General features: G+C 42.6%; 1 protein-coding gene across 13 annotated transcripts in view; it reads right to left on the bottom strand.

Annotated features, from left to right (window-relative positions):
* The window catches only part of Aopep (aminopeptidase O (putative)), a 317,543-nt gene that overhangs the window by 288,217 nt on the left and 14,671 nt on the right, over window positions 1-14,655 (bottom strand). Inside the window, exon 1 of one of the 13 annotated variants that reach the window (XM_029468264.1) lies at window positions 58-726. The exons of the other annotated variants lie outside the window; for them this stretch is intronic. The gene's annotated coding sequence lies outside the window, so the exon portion shown is untranslated. Of the gene's footprint in view, window positions 1-57; window positions 727-14,655 lie in introns of those variants that run through there. 13 annotated transcript variants of the gene reach the window in all.

Genomic DNA, 14,655 nt, shown 5'->3' with positions numbered 1-14,655 from the left:
AAATTTCCTATTAACTTAAAACAAATACAAGATTAATACTCCCTCTAGAATACATACCTCCTCCCTCCTCCAGGAAGTTCCAGGAACACTGGCTTGGATGAGGTGCCCTGCTGAGGAAAAGGCCCTTTGACCTTTGCAGCTCTTTCCTGCCTCCCTGGTATGGGGATACTGGTCACTGGTGTCCTTACAGAGTCAGTGTATTTTGAAGCTGTAGTACTTAGAACAGCTGACATGAGTTGACATGGGACTGTCACCAACTCGGGGACAGTTTTAACTTTGGTATTTATTCAGGCTGCGTTCACTTGAATTGTGTTGTAGCACTACAACACAAACCTTCACCCTTTGTTCTTTATTTTCTTTTACAGTGTTGAAACACAGAAAACTGTGTGTCCAAAACGACCAGGATATTCAGAATTTAAATCCCCCTGGAGCTGTAACTCAAATCACGCCCCAACATGTGTATAAACTATAATAGGGCCTTTCATTGCAGAACTCAGACTCATGAGGCAATTCCATTTATCACTGAGTAAATAATGCAGGAAATGTAGTCAAAGGGGGATTTCGCTTTATTCCCTTAACTATAAATGAAAATATGTAGCACTTTGCAGGATTACCACATGTGGTAACATGTCAACTTCTCAATCAATCTCTGAGCCCACATGGGTTAAGAGCTGTAAGAACTGTGCTGACTCCCTTGTTAAAGTCACAGCTCTCAGGAAGCACAGTGATGTTTGCATGCAGTTCTCAACCATGTGTGAAAGACCCCATTGTGATGTATCTGCAAAAAAAAAAAAAAAAAAAAAAAAAAAAAAAAAAAAAAAAAAAAAAAAAAAGGTAAGCAAGAGGTAAAAACCAAGCAGAGCTTTGACTGTCCTGGGAATTTCAGAAAGTACATATGAGGAAGAAGAAGGAGCCTGGGCAGAGTCAAGCCTGTACCAGGGTCAGGAGGTGATCACTTTCAGGTAGCCTTGACTTTACAACATGACAACCAGTTAAGGGTTGGGGAGAAGTCTGGGAACTGAACACGAAAGCCAAGTGTGTCTTATCCCCACTAGCACAAGCTGACCCTGAGTTCTGCTGAAACACAAGACTCGTCTGATATTAGTCTGTTTTTTCTGGATACTCTGATCACAGCTATGCACAAGAAGGGCATTCCTCTTTGCCTGGTATGCTTGTGCTCATGGTATCAGAAGTCCTGACTTGCAAAGACCAGGCTATAAGTGATTTCCATCTATTTTAAATCCCTTTGATTGTAATCATGCTTGTGAGGTAGAGCACATTTCAGTTCTGTAGCATGCTACTTAAAATGGATTACAGTGGAGTGGTCAGAAAATACTCCTGTGAGGAAGGCTCCAAAGTTAGAGAGGGAAGGAGCCTTCATTCTTCCACTTCATTATTAAGACCTATACCTGCTGCAGAGGTGGACCAATCACTCAACTGCAGCCTCTGATTTCTTAGACATGCTGTGACAAACACTGATGTATTTATTTCCTAGCACTATCAGACATTAAAAACAGCGGATGACATACTGGGTTTCTAATATTTCACATGAAATATTTATATTTTAAAATTAGAAAATAATCTTTTGATGTGAAAACTGTTAAAGACATGCCCACAGAGTGCCAAATCTCCCTTATACAGACAGATAATTTTACTTGCCAGTTAAGAAATAAAGTGAGTCTATGGGAAAAAGGGAAAGGCCAAACCTCAGAACTCGTGTCTCTAGCTGCATATGTAGCAGAAGATGGTCTAGTTGGCCATCATTGGGAAGAGAGGACCCTTGGTCTAGCAAACTTTATATGCCCCAGTACAGGGGAAAGCCAGGGCCAAGAAGTGGGAGTGGGTGGGTAGGGGAGCAGGGCATGGGGGAGGGTATAGGGGACTTTTGGGATAGCATTTGAAATGTAAATGAAGAAAATATCCAATTTAAAAAAAAGAAAGAAAGAAAGGACAAACCTAGCAGAGAGCACTGAAACCATACATTATAGATGGTCTACTTAAAAGAAAAATAATTGATAATTACAGAGAACTTAGGGTACATTCAACATACTCCCTATAGACATAAGCCATCTAGGAAAGGCTATGGCAAGCAAGCGAGTTTCCTGGAGATGGCCCACCGGCTTGCATGGCTGCAGTGGGTGCGATCTGGAGAGGCACAGCCCAGAGACTTCCTCCCAGGATTGCTTCTCACTGCTGATGTGCCCTTCTTGTCATTATTACATAGCCTAGTGATTCCTGGGCATTAGCCCACCCTATTAGGCAAATTTCCTGCAGATCAACATAAAGATGAACTTGGATGAATTAATGCTGTTTAGATGAATTAATGGCTTTACTAACTTCCTGATTTGATTCAAATAATTTTAAGAAGAAAGTTTAAGGAGATGGTTTTAGTTTTTTGTCCGAAAGATATAATATAGCTAGAATCAAGAATAGAATATGCCCCCTCCTCATAGAATAGTAAGTAAAGGCTGCATCATAAGGAATACAATAAATACACTAAGAAGAGAGAGAGGCTTGGGACAGATTTGTGATCAAGGAAAAACATTCATTGTAGGCCAGGTCCAAGGATAAAACCATAGGTATGCACTATGATAAAGCAAGGCCATGTGAAACTGCTGCTTTGAGTTTATAATGAGCTTATAGAATGAAACACTGATTTGAACTTAGTATTGACATCCTTCTTGAACTTCCCTTTTGTGTAACATTTTATTTATAAGGTAATTTTATAAAGAACTTTTCTCTAAGAAGGTATTAAAAGGTCAGAGAGAACAAATAAAGTGTGGCTTTGAGGGCTTTGCTCCATCCACCAAATAAATGTACACACACACACACACACACACACACACACATGTATGTATTGAAGGGTCCAGCTTAACACTACAAACTCCATATTGCTTTCATCCATTGTAACTTTAATTTTTTTAAAGCCTACTTTAAATGATGCTTTAACCTCCCTTCTAGCCCACCACCCACCAGAGGTAGTGGAAAAGAAAGGTTATTAGGATACAGGGGAAGTGGAGCTGTTTAGAAATGCTTCTTTGGAGCAAACCCATCTGCACTGTATAGAAATGAGCAGTTCAGTTTACAGGTCTGCGGCAGCTCCATCCACTAGCAAATACTTCACGAATATACCAGCAGTCCAGCTTGGTAGAGTCGGGGCAAACACGAGTCAGCAGAGGTGGCATGATCTAGCAGAGACAGCTAGGCCTCAGCCAAGTTGGCAGGAGGGATTAGGATCCAGGAATGCCAGTTCTTCTTAGCTGTGCCTCTCTCACCAAAGAAAGATCAGCGAAGACAAGAGACAAAGAAGCATTGTATCTACAAGCAAGCCCTTCTAACAGTCCGTTGAGTTCCCTTTATACTCCCCCCAAATATCACATGTCCTCCACGGGTCTTGCCTCACCTGTGTCTCACCTCAGCATATGAGTCTGATTTAGCAAAACTCCAGGCGAGTCTGTATCAACTGACATCACTCTGCCAATCAGCCAAATCCAAGGAAGCTGCAAAAAGCCATTACCAGAATTTTTTTTTTTATGTGTTTCTCTCTATGGAGTCCCAACAAATGAAGCTCATAATGTATGTAAGGTGGACCAATACATGTGTGCCATTAGCGAAGAATCCTTCATCACATGTCCTTTCACATGCTTGCTTTAGCAAAACATCCTTTCACCTGTGTCAGCTTCAGTGAAACACTCCTTCACATGTTTGCCCTAGCAAAACACCATCTATGGTTCCTGATCTCTTTTCTAGGATTTCTATCTCCAGAGTTGTCTCCTTTTGGGTTTCCTTTATTGTGTCTACTTCCCTTTTTAGGTCTTGGATGTTTTTGTTCAATTCCATCACCTGTTTGGTTGTGTTTTCTTGTCATTCTTTAAGGGATTTTTGAGCTTCCTCTTTAAGTACTTTTACCTGTTTAGCAGTGTTCTCCTTTATTTCTTTAGGTGAGTTATTAATGCCCTTCTTAAAGTCCTCTACCAGCATCACGAGATATGATTTAAAATCCAAATCCTGCTTTTCAGTTGTGTTGGGGTATCCAGGACTCACTGTGGTGGGAGTACTGGGTTCCGATGATACCAAGTGAAGACCACTTTCTGTTAATAATATTCTATGGTTGCCTTTTGCCATCTGGTAATCTCTGGTGTTAGATGTTTAAGCTGTCTCTGGTGCCTTTTTTCTTAATCTCCTGATGCTATTATCATCAGGATTTAAATTGCCAGAAGCCATTGGCTTGTGGCCACAGAATAGCCACAACTCTTCTAAAGAAAGAGTTAAATTGCCAAAAGTACGCTGCTTTTAGCCATGCAATCCCCAACTCCATACCCCATTATGTCTTCCTTGGGAGAACTATCTTCTGCAGTCCCTAATAGTGTTACTTCATGGGCAAGGGAAAGGTAGAATCTTGGAGATACAGGCCCAGGATCATTTGAGTAAAGCACCAGACTCTAGAATGTTCCCTCTTACCCACTAAGGTGTTCAGGACATACTGTCTGTATGAAGGTCACATAGAAAGCTCATGATTTTCATTGCAGAAGCAAAGAGAACCAAAGGTTCGTCTCCCAACCATAAAGGGGGAAAGATGAGTTCTGGAAAGGAGATGGGCACAGCCCCTCTACTAACTCTCAACCTACTTTAATACTTATGAGCCAGGCACCCATAATACCAGACCTCAAGGGCCTACAGCATCAGAGGCTGCACCAAGGGTGGTCCATGAATTTCTTATTATACCCTTAAACATGGCGGCTTTCAAATTTCTGTTGTCTTGTCACATTTCCTCCCTTTTCAGTTCTACTGTCTCAGCTTCTCTTATCCAGCTCATCTACACTGGATGCAGTGATGCTCATACCGAGACCAACTCAAACCATCCTGAGCACCTGTGTGGGATGACACCACTTCTTCCTCCCCATGGAGGCCTGCATCCTTGGGCTCCTGAGATTGGATACTTTCCTGTGGTTTTTCTAGGTGCCAATTTGGAGACTGAAGGTATCTGCCAGCTAAATTCAAGGCCTGGCATGAAATTGTGGGAGTTTGACCCTGCTCTTTTAGAAGTATGAACCAACAGACTGGATGCTCTACCTGAACTCTGGGGGACATTCAGCAAGCAAAAAATAGTACCTTAAAAATATTAATTGTTGTGGGGATCATACACACCACACCTGTGAACACCATACACACACCTAACAAGACAAGACAACTTCTGGGGTCTCCTACTCCTACTACCATGCGGTTCCTGGGGATGTAACTCAGATTGTCTGGCTGTGATCTTTACTAAGCTATGAAAATTTGGGGGCTGTTCTACCTTAGTGCTGTTTTAATCTGTTCCAAGTTTACAGCTTGTACGCAGTCTTTCTTCTCTTCCACATCCCTAAGGCTAAGATCCTCAAGCAAACCAGTTCTATATCAAAAGGAGAGGGAGAAGTAAAGAAAGAATATATTACCTTATTTTAAAGAAAAAAAAAAAACCCAAACTTTGACATTCAAAGCCTATCTAATCAACCATATATCTGAATGTGGCAGGCTCTCCTCTAGCCACAGTATCATCCTCCTAACCTCACAGAGAAACACGTCTTCTCTACTAAACTTGCCTCTTAAAAGCACTGATAACATCTGCCATTCAACCTCATCAAGGTACTAGGCTTTGCTCTAATCATTTGACTACCTTAACTCACTTTGCATTTACAGTAACTATGATGTCAGTACAATCCTTAGTCTTACAAGTATGAGACCTACAGCACAGGAACTCTACATCCTGCCTAAGGTCACATAGCTAATAATTAAATCGATGGAGGCAATGTGAGCTCATGGCCTCAAGTTCTGATCCTCCTGTCTCCACCTCTCCAGTGTTGGGATTATAAGCATAGGCCCCACATCTCATTTGTACAGTACTGAGAATTTAAGTCAGGGTTCTGTGAATACTCGCAAACACTCTACCAACTCTTTTTGTTGCTGTTGTTTGTTTTAATCAACATCTCTTATACCCCAGGCTGGCCTTGAACTTCTGACCCTCCCATCTTTACCTCCTAAGTGCTGGGATTGTAAATGTGTACAACCATTCCTGGCCTTTATGGAAAATTTTAAAAATAGAAACAGAAAATCACCCTACGTGGAGGACTATGACAATGCAAACCACATACTTGTGATGGGTAGGTTTCTAGGGGCCTTTGTGGGAAGGCCCATTCAGAAAGAAGGGCCTGCTGAAGTTCATGTCCAGCACAGAAGCCAACTTTGATGTCCTAGTTGCAGTCTGAGCAGCTGCTAGCTCACGTTAGAATTGGCAAGCACAACTTCAAAGGCATCAAGTTGCTAATCCACTCTACATTTACTAGCCCTAAAGTTCCCAAACAAGACCTGCAGGCAGCTATCAAGTCAATAAAGGCAGAAGCTAAGGAAAGTATGGGCAACCAGTAGCCAGTCTTGGGAACAGAGAGAAGTATGGATTTCTGATGCGCGGTGGGGAGCAAGGGTGGCCCCACCCCTGTTGGGGTGGGGGAGTCATCTTAGTAAGGTGTAGCTGGAGAAGTCTGATGCTCTGGTAGATGGAACTAGCCAGAGTAAACAAATGTGGGGCACACATCTGGAGAGGATCCCTCAATTCTGTAGACTGAATGTTATGCTGATCTGGAATGCAGGTGCAGCTCAAGCTGTCACCTCACTCATCTTGGATGAGTGACAAGAATCCTTTTCTTTATTTCATTGAAGACTACATGTTGCTTTTCTTTCACCCAGATGGTACAATTTTCCACAGTGCTGATGCTGCAGTCCTGTGGCATAACTATACATTCAGCCCTGTGCTTCTGAAAGACACCCCAAACAACCACTATCTTTGTCTTCCTATTCATTCAATACCACATCTACTGCCTGCCACCCAGGAATATGACACTGAACCTCTAAATGTAAGGAGTGACAAAACCCCACACCTATCAGACAAAAGGTGTGTTTTAGATGTAATCTAGTAAAACTTCACTATGCAACATTGTATCCCATCATGCTTACATTCCACTAGCTTACAGCTGGAACCAAGCTCCAAACATGGACTGTCATAATGAGATATTCCATGCATCCCAACTGGACAAAACACAATTCACAAAACATTCCTCCTACCAGACACTGAAATGGGCACTCTGGGAGTCAGATGATAGTGTGAAGGTGTTAAAGAATGGAAAAATTTGGAAATAAACCCATTCTTCAGGCCTATTTCTACCTAGCACAGGTACAGCTGGCTAACAACTATGAGAAGGATGAATCCAGTTTCCAAAAGAGAACCCAAAGAGGCTGGAAATCCACCTCAGTTCTCCCTCCACACCAATATTCTCAGGGTATGGTTTTGAAAGCCTTCAGAACTTAAGTAGTCCATCTCATGGCAGAGCAGTAGGCCCAGTCATGAGGACAAGGCTGAGACAAGGAGACTTTGAAGTGGTCTGCCCACAGGGACCCAAGTTCAACAGCCACCAAAGATCTTTTGGATATAAGTCAATTGATGCAGCTGCAAAGTGAAAGAGCTGAGTTGACAGTTAAAGAGTCATCTAACCACCCAGAGAATTTTGTGATGATGCATAAAAATATCAAAACATTCAAACTGTGTTAGAAGATATAATGTGATTTATTTTTTGTCTATAACTATTCATACTAGAAACAGGTATAGAGTAACAGGGTTGGGTTATAGGGATAAGCACAGTAAAAATTAAGAGATTAGAAAAAATTATAAATACAGACAAAAATATCAGCCTTTTTAGTAAAATCACCTCTTCTAGAAATGTGAGAAATTTCATTTTAAAAGCAGCTAATTGTGAAACTGAAGCTGGAATAGAACTCGGAAATATTTCCAGTGTTAGTAACAGCTGCTGTTACACAGTGCTATCAGCTACTCCAACTCTTAGAGCACATTTTATTAGCAAAGAGAAATTAAAGATAGGGATTCAAATGCCAATTTGTCCTCCCAAACACAAGCCCTCTAAAACACGATTATAGAATAGTCTGGTGGAAAAGCCACAATGTATTTGTTTTAAAACAGTAAAGCCCACCCAAATGTTCGTCATCTGATAACTGGTTATACACAATGTGTTCTAGTCTCATAATGGAATGTTATCCAGTCATACAAAGGAAGTGCTGATGGTTGCTCAGAACAGATGAACCTTGGAGGCACTATGCTGAGAGCAAAGTGAGACACAAAGGCCACATCCTGCTTAACTCTGCTACACAGATGCCTAAGCTGGCAAGTCCACAGTGACAGTGTACCAACTAAGCAGATGCCATGCAGTGGGAGTGAGGGAAAGAAGGAACGACCATACAGGCTACAAGGATCCCTTCTGGGGTCATAAAAGTGTCCTCAGCTTAGGCTGAGGATTGTGCAGCTCTGGAGGCGCACTGAAGCCACTAGACCTTAAAGTGAAGATCCAGTCAGATCTTATACAGATGTAGTTCACAGGATTGCAAAGCTGGGCTAGGGGACACAGACAGACAGGGTAGCCATTTCAACTTCAACAGAGGTTGCTGTGAGTTCTCTATGTGCCCTTCAGATATTAGCAAAGCCCTCATACAGCATGCACATGCTCCTGCTGAGGGCTGCTGTCAGCCTGTATTTTTAAAGAAGTACTTAAAAGAGACATGCATAAGCCAGGTGTGCTGGTACACACCTTTAATCCCAGCAATCAGGAAGCAGAGGCAGGCAGATCTCTGTGAGTTTGAGGCCAACATGGTCTACAAAAACTTCCAGGGCTACACAGAGAAACACTGTCTTGTCTTCGGGTGGGGGTGGGGGTGGGGGTGGGGAGAGATATTGAATTTGTTGCTAATGAACCAAGCTGCCGAGTTTCTATCTCCTTCCATCATGGCACACCATGTCAACTTCATAATTTATTTTAATGACCTTCAGAGGCTGGAGAGATGGCTTAGGGGACAAGAGTGCTTGCTGCTCTTCTAGAAGACTGAGTTTAAGTCTCAGCACCCATATCAGGAAACTCACAATAGCCGTGAACTCCAGATCCTATGCCTTCTTCTGGGCTCCAGAAGCACCTGCAGTCATGCACGCATGCACACACACAGAAAGAGAGAGAGAAATATCTAAAAAAAAAATTAACACTTTATAGCCTTGCATATGTGTTTAAAAGAGTATTCCTCAAACGTCAGCCACACTTTGCCACCTTCACCACGTCTGTGGCCTTCTTAGTATCTCTAACCCAAATCTACCTAATAACTAAATTGTCTAGTGATTTTTTAAAAGATTTGTTTATTTATTTATTTATTTATTTATTTATTTATTTATTATATGCAAATACACTGTAGCTGTCTTCAGAAACACCAGAAGAGGGCATCCGACCTCATTACAGATGGTTGTGAGCCACCATGTGGTTGCTGGGATTTGAACTCAGGACCTCTGGAAGAGCAGTCAGTGCTCTTAACTGCTGAGCCATTTCTCTAGCCCAGCTTTTTTCACCTTAGAAAGTAATAAGCATAAAACCATACGTTGGATTTGCTAACTTGTTTTTCTCCATATATTAAAAACAAAAGACCTAAAATAAATGTAATATCACCATAATGAATTTAAAATCATAGTATACAACTTGAGAAACCCTGATACAAATTATTTAATCTGGAATCAAATGTAGACCTATTATTTTAAAATGATACGGATAAAGAGGGATGTGGTGGTTGGTGCCTATAATTCTAGCACTTGTGAATTGAGGTAGGAGGATCTCTTTAAGGTTAAGGCTAGCTTGCACTACATGATGAGTTCTAGGCCAGCCTAGGCTACAGAGAACCTGCCTCCCCCCACCCCCATGAAAATAAAAACAAAAAAAGAGTGACAGGGAAATTAAATACCCAGAAAAGTGCTTTTCAGCCAAGCATAGGTGGACTCTGTTCCCTAAATCATGGCAAGGATCAAAGGCTGTAAGAGAGAGCATGGATTGGGTAGTTAGGGGAGTCAAAAGCAGTTGGCTTCCTCAGAAACGAAAAAAAGGGCCTGGGATGATGTCTTCCCTTCAGATTTCTGGTGTAGAAATTCTGTCATGCTCTGAATGGAGAAGTCAATGTCTGATAAGCAGGTGAACAGTCTCTACAGATCCTTTGAACACTCTTGCAAGAGTGGCCAAGCTCTCCTGAAGGCCTGTCTCCAGGTAACAGGCAGAGCCTGGGCTCCTACATCTATCATCCCCTGAAGGAAAGAAGTCTAGTGTGACGGAAGGTTTAGAACAATTTCCAAGAGGAGCTTAGCCCTGAGCTGCCTGAACAGATCACCCACCCCCAAACCCACACATAGGGTCAGCTACTTCTGCAAAGATCTCTAGCCAGCAGGTGACACAGGACAGGCAGGGCCTGTACCTGATCCCATGTGAAGCAGCTGTGACTAATGCCTGACACCTCTGTGGTGCCAGACATAAGGTCAGATCTACCAGCCTGTTCCAAGGAGAACTGAGGAAAGAGGGAAATAAATGACTTGTGGCTCTTTCTTGTCCCTTACTGTTTCCAGAAGCTGGATACAATTTATTCTACAATTCTTCGTAGGAAAACTTACATTTCGCCCTCACCATGGCTTCAGAGTTCCTGCCTCATGCAGCCTGCTGGCATGTGGCTTACAGCCTGCATGCGAAGTCACAGCTCCCTGGAATTTCTTGGGTTGCCTTTTTTTCTGAAGGAAGCTTTGCCTTGCAACCTTGTAACTACAAAAGTATGCTTTGTAAAGACTAATCAGAAAACACTGCAGAACTGCAAAATTCTTAACCCTAGGGTCTACAGCTCAACGACAGACAGAAAGACCCTAAAAGTCAGAGAGTACTGAGCCTAAGCAAGTGTCTTCTAGATGTGACAGAACAGCCTTGTTCATGAATTCACAGCAGGCAACATTCTAGCCTGGAGCTGGGACAGACTCATAAGTGGCCCCTGGCCTTCCATCCTGAGGAGTCATTGATACTTGAAAGCTCTAGAAGGGAAAGTCTCCGCCTTCTTTAAAAGTGTGGCTCTCTGGAAGGCCATCCTTACTCTGGTAGGTAGTCCCATACCCATTAGAATTAGATGAACATCACAAACTAAACTTAGTGGGTTCTTTAAAAAAGACCTGAAGTTGAAAAGGGGTGGGGGCTGGTATGGGAGGCATCATGAGGAAAATGCAGGTAAATATGATGAAAATACACTGTGTGCCTCTAAAATTAACTTTGAGAATTTCACCAAATACTATTAGTTTTGTGTAACACTGTTGCAGTCAAGCAATTTTCTGGACCAATTTTAATCTAGGAAGACTATTGGTGATGTCTCAGATATTTTTCTTCCCAACATCTCGGAATGACTTCCCAGAGAATAACAAACAGCTGGTACTTCAGTATTAGTAACTGAGATTCATATTTGTGAATATTCTCAGAAATTCATACAATCATTTATAGCTTGGAATTCCCCAGGGCAAAATGATAATTAAACAATCACCTCCCCGCTTGGAACTGGATCATCATATTTCTCCAAGCTGCTGTGTGGACCGCAAGCACTACACACGGCCTGGGGGAGGCAGGGGCTGCTGGGGATGCAGAGTCTCAGATGAATGACTCCAGGGCTAGGAAAGGACAGCCTCTAGGAGCAGCCAACAACCCACACTGGAAACAGGACATTCAGAGAATTCTTATAGAATGAACAGCTGAGCTACCTGAACCAACCCTTGCCCTCAAAGCCATGCAATCAGGATTCTCTTAAGCCACTGCATACATAAAATTAAAGAAAATCTAGGAATAACTGGTTAAAGAGATGGCACAGTTGGTAAAGTACTTGTCGTGAAAGCATGAGGACCTGAGCTCAGCCCTCAGAACCCAGCTGAGGAAGCCAGGAGTGGTGGGTACACTTGTGACCTCAGCACCCACCAGGAGGGTAGGGAACAGTCCACCCCCAGAGCAGCCTAACTGCCAAACTCCAGGACAGTGGAAGCCTGCTGCGGAAACACCAACACAGCCAGTACAGGGCACCCAAGGCTGCCCTTGGCCTCACATTAAAGGAAGCAAAGAGCAAGGCTCCTCTCCACTGCATTATACAGTGTATAGGTTCCAGGTTAAAGTGCAGCCACGAATAGTGCATGACTGCATAATGGTCACTCGGAAAGGGAGTGGCCCTACATAAAGGCTGAAAGATCCTCTACAACACAATGAAAATTTTACTTGCTCTTTATCATTGCCATGTTTTTGTTTTTGTTTCCTGGTCTCAGCAATGAAGGTGACCTACATGTGCTGCTAATCCCAAATTTACACATGTTCTATGGACTCACGGAAGTTCTTGTTAAAACAAAGTACTGAACTTTCAGGATCGGTATGCCTAACAGAAACATGAAATGCCAGAACTAATCAAAGACTGATCTACTCCCAATTACTGCAATTGGACATTTATTTTCAATGATGCTTTAAAAAAAAAAATCCTTGCATCTGGCAAAAAGTTCCAGCCACCTGCAAAGGGGCTTCCCAAGCAGGAAGCTTGCTGCTTAGCACAGTGAGGGATTTTGGTCATTCAAAATTTGCAGGATGTGTAATAACCTTTTTTTTTTCCATACCTCCCCCATTCCTGGCCCCTGTCTGACCCCACAGCCCCCACTTCCTGCCTTATACTCAGTCTCTTTGTCTTCTTTATAGGAAGCTACACAGGAAGGGCAAGAGGTTCCCCTGTTCCTGTCCTAGGATATACACTTCCTTAGCCACTAAGGAGACAAGCTCTCTTCACCTAGAGATTTATCTGGTGACCATGTCACTGGCTGTACAGATAGAGTCAAAAGCAAGGCTCCTTCAAAACAACAGAAGCATTCAGACCATCAGCATCTGTACTCTGGCAGAGTGTGGGAATAAATACACACCACGGCACAGCTTCCTAACAGAGGGAGATTCCGAATGTACACTCCAGATGGACGCCCTGTTCTTAGGAAAGGACTTTTTCACTCATTGCAAGATATGAAGATCTGCTCAGCATTTTTTTTCCTCTATGCTGGATCACACCAAAGTCTTCAACAATGCAATGTAAACAAGAATTCTACCCTTGAACTACATCCCCAGCCCTTTCTTTACCAACCTCATAAAAACACCTCTAACATCAGAAATCTATTATAGTTTAAATATTTATGTAAGATCTCCATCAAATTAAAAAATTGTGCACGGAAATTTTGCCTGCATGCATGTCTGTGTACCACATGCATACCTAGAGGCTACAGAAGCCAGAAGAGGGCATTGGATGCCCTGCAACTGGAGTTACAGATGGCTGTGAACTACGATACAGGGGCTGGACGGTGGAAGCAGGTCCTCTGGAAAAACAGCAAGTGTTCTTAATTGCAGTGTCGTCTCTCCAGCTCCTCAATCATCTTTTAGAGTTAAACATGTAACTGACACTTTGGGATCCATGTTAACATTGAGACTTTTATTTGCGTCTGTGGATTAGAAGTCAACTTGTGGAGCATGGAGACTGAACTCAGGTCATCAGCATTTAACCTGCTGAGCCATCTCATCATCCCAGTTAGGACATCTTAAATATAAGGTTAAATGGCTCATTTCCCTCTCAGATTACACCTATGGACGAAGGCACTGCAAGTATGGAAAAGCTGTACCTGGAGATCAAACAGAGAGGCACGCTGCCACAGGGACTCACAGAAGTGTTGGCCTTAAGTTGGTGCATAAATTACTTCTGAAACCACTGCAAGAAATGACTAGAAGCAACATAACCATAACCATGGTACATCCAGAGCCTGGAACATCATTTGTATTAGAAAAGATAATAACAAGTTCCAAACCACCACCCCCAACACACACACACAATGTGTCAGTAACAACAGACGAAGCACTCATGAATCTATCTGCTCCAATGTGATCAACTGAGAATGTTAGATTTGAGTTACAGGTACAGGTACAACACAACATGGCTGCAACCAGCACACAGATGGCTCCGCAACAGCAGTCATGAAGACTGGGATTGGATGTTGCTCTTCCTGGTATAAGTGCCAGTCATCTGCATAGTTGGGGATCTATGTTCTGTACTCAGTGCAAATGGACTACAACAACAACAACAACAACAACAAAAACAAACAAACAAAAAAACAAAACAAAAAACCATACCTCTTTTGAAATGCCACACTCTGAACATCAGAATAAATCATCTCAGTATAAAATAGCTTCCCTAGGGAAGGAAGAAACTCACCCTTTTCATAGAAATCTTCATATTTGTTTTCTTTGTTTGTTTGTTTTTCAAGACAGGGTTTCTCTGTGTAGCCCTGGCTGTCCTGGAACTCACTTTGTAGACAAGGCTGGCCTGGAACTCAGAAATCTGCCTGCCTCTGCCTCCTGAGTGCTGGGATTAAAGGCGTGCACCACCACGCCCGGCTGAAATCTTCATATTTGAGTGTGGTAATGAAGTCATAAAATACCGTTATCAATCACTAATAGAGGGCTGGCCATGAAGCTCAATTGTTAGAGTGCTTGACTGGCATGCACAAAGCCTTGGGTTCCAGCCACAGTACCTCATGAACCCAGTGTAGTGACACATCTACTCCCAGAGCTTTGAAGGTGGAGATAGGAGGATATGAAGTTCAAGACCAGTCTCTGCTATCTAGTGAGTTTCAGGTTATCCTGGACAATAAGGGACCCTGTGTCAACAACAAAATCACCCAGGATCTTATTTCACAGTATGGGGATCTGGGTAGGAGTCCAGTTAAAA

Source organism: Mus caroli, chromosome 13, assembly GCF_900094665.2.
Source record: "Mus caroli chromosome 13, CAROLI_EIJ_v1.1, whole genome shotgun sequence".
Taxonomy (NCBI): Eukaryota; Metazoa; Chordata; class Mammalia; order Rodentia; family Muridae; genus Mus; species Mus caroli.
This window is presented reverse-complemented; position numbering and strand designations above follow the sequence as displayed.